The sequence below is a fragment of the Octopus bimaculoides genome, chromosome 12 (assembly GCF_001194135.2).
Source record: "Octopus bimaculoides isolate UCB-OBI-ISO-001 chromosome 12, ASM119413v2, whole genome shotgun sequence".
Classification (NCBI taxonomy): domain Eukaryota; kingdom Metazoa; phylum Mollusca; class Cephalopoda; order Octopoda; family Octopodidae; genus Octopus; species Octopus bimaculoides.
The window spans coordinates 57,674,140-57,676,862 of NC_068992.1; the positions used below are offsets into that span (position 1 = coordinate 57,674,140).

Consider the following 2,723-nt stretch of genomic DNA (forward strand, 5'->3'; position numbering starts at 1 on the left):
TGCATTCATAGTTATGGATACTAAAATCATGGAAAAACATTTTGTATGTAATATATACAAAATTTTCTTTTGAGTTATGATATATGAAAAAGAAGATGTTTAGTCTAATTTATTAGAATTGCTGTATAAAATACATAAAAAAAAAAACGTTCATCCATCCTGAACCAAACGAAAAGCAAAATTTGAACTGATGCAGGATAAAAGTGTACCTGCTGTAAAATCAACTCTCTGGACATTTCACCATGTTTGTCATGATAGAAGTTTGTAATATCAACAGACACGGTAATTATTTCAATAATAAGTTCTAATGCACCCACCCAACCCCACCTCAGCAGAACATATTAATCCCAGGGTGTTTGTAAGGATGACTAATACGCGATTGAAAATTAAACAAAGTAAGTTTCAAGGACAGAGACTATGTGCAATTTCTGTTTTCTTGCACTGGTATAAAAATCAGGAATTTCTAAAAGTAAAGGAGCAGGTGCTCAATATGACCCGCTGTATATGACTGGTATTTAATTTATGAAATTCCCAGGAGGTTAACAACAAATTCAATCTTGGTAGCAGTTAAACCCAGAATATAAAGGAATGGCACTAAACACTGCTGATCATTTGGTCTGCCACTCCACCACCTTCGTATACACACACACACACACGCAAATACTCTGATCAGCATAAATCAAATTTTTTTATCTATTTTTAATTTTCATAAATTTCAATACATTTAATTAAATCTCAATTACACTTTGGCTTTTGCTTTTTTTATCTTTGATCTTTACTTTGGTAAATTTTTAACCAAAGTTTCTTATATTCATTTTACCTCGTTAACAAACAAACAGCTGTAATTTCTTTTTTTTTTTTGTTTTTTAACAAGTATGAAATATCCAGATTAAATTCAAGCATATTAGAACAGAGAAAAAGTGAAAAAAAATCTGCATGTGCAAAGAGCAATTATGACAACAACATCAAAATCAACAATAACAACAACAACAACAACAACAGCAGCAGTGCTTTCACATGCATAAATGATACAACAACAACAGCGTGACAACAAACTGGTCAGCCAATGTAGTCTTCTTGAAGCAGAGATGTAATCCATTTGATAACATACCAGAGTACACTGGTGGAAAAATTCATACCATTGCTCCTAGGAAAAACCCATGGAAAATACTCCCCCAAACCAAAGATAGCATTTAACACAAGTACAGTTAAAGACTAATAGAGAATTCTAGTTCTAATCGATGACTGTCTTCTCTAAACATATGACATGATGGTCATGTTAAAATTTGTCAGAAGTTGTGTGTAGTTGTCAATTAAATTGTCCCACATATATCACTGGTATTAAATTATAAAACTCATTTGATCAAGTTCTAATGAATTAATGGTAGAGTCTACTGTGGTAGATATAATCTAATGTCAGTGGAACAATCAAAATACTTTCAAGTCTCACACTTGACACTGAGCCCTCTCTGCTCCTTGATCGATTCCCTTCACGTTTCCTTACAAACATTAACTAACCACCAAACAGTTAGTAAACTGGTTTATTGGCCTGTTATGTCTATGCTCCACCACAAGAACCAATCCTAGTTACAGTATGGTGGATTATAGTGCCTCAATGGCCCAGAGAGCTATTCCAGTGGAGTGCAAGATCTTGGTAAGGTCTCCCATACTGGACAGGTCAGAGGATAGAGGCTGGACTGATATAGACCACCTCTTCCCAAAGGTAAAAATAGGCTTTTATAGGGTCAATATCCTTACCTACAAAAAAGGTAAAGTTAGTGAAGGATCAAGTACAATTCAAAAATCAACAAGGGTCAGAGAGAGGAAGCAGAAAAGACAACCCAGAGTTAAGAATAGTAGAGAAAGGTTGTTGATGGTTTATGCTCCAAGAGGAGCGAAGGGCTAAAGCAAGTAAATATGTCTGTGCTAGAAAGAAGAAATAATCAAGCTCTTCAAGAATATACATACCAGAACCGTTTTCAACATTACAGAGAGAAAAGGGATAGCAGGCATGGCTGATGGTGGGCATGGCTACTCCCAGTCAAGATGGGCTGTAGAGGAAACCCAACTGAGTCAGTATGGAGAAAGCTCATAGCCATTCAAAGAACAGGAAGAGAGAGAAAGACAGGTGGCTGCAGGATGAGTGGGTGGAACAGCAGAAAAAAGGTCTCTTGGAGCAAGAAAGAGAAACTAGGCTGGAAGCCAGAAGATGGCTAGCAATTTGGCTACCACTGCTGACCTGCTCACAAGAGGGTGTTATAGTTCAAGGCTAAAACAGCCAACAAATACTGAACACCAACTGATTTCATCAAATCTTCCCATCCAAGGTGAATGAAGAGGAAGCATCTTCTTTTAGATGGAATTATTCTCCTATTAAACAACAGCTTCACCCTTATTCTTTTTATAACTCACAAAAATAGTTCTATTTCTTTGAAGGAAGCATCACTAGATTTTGTTCCCAAATGATAATCTTTATTTCTATAAATTATCTCCCAACAGTGGGTTATAATTTTATCTGATTGTTTTTTTATATATATATTTTCCTTATTAAAAGTTAATCCTATTTATCTATGTATCTAACTATCTATCTATCCACATATATATTTTATATGCATCCATTTGTTGTTTACACCACCTGTCTTCATCTGTTGTTTTTTTCGTAAATTATCCCATATTATATATATATATATGTGTATATATATATATATATATATATATATATA

At 34.4% G+C, this 2,723-nt stretch overlaps 1 protein-coding gene across 12 annotated transcripts in view; it reads right to left on the reverse strand.

The window, feature by feature from the left end:
- The window catches only part of LOC106868187 (unconventional myosin-IXAa), a 213,418-nt gene that overhangs the window by 169,293 nt on the left and 41,402 nt on the right, over positions 1 to 2,723 (reverse strand). The window lies entirely within an intron of this gene.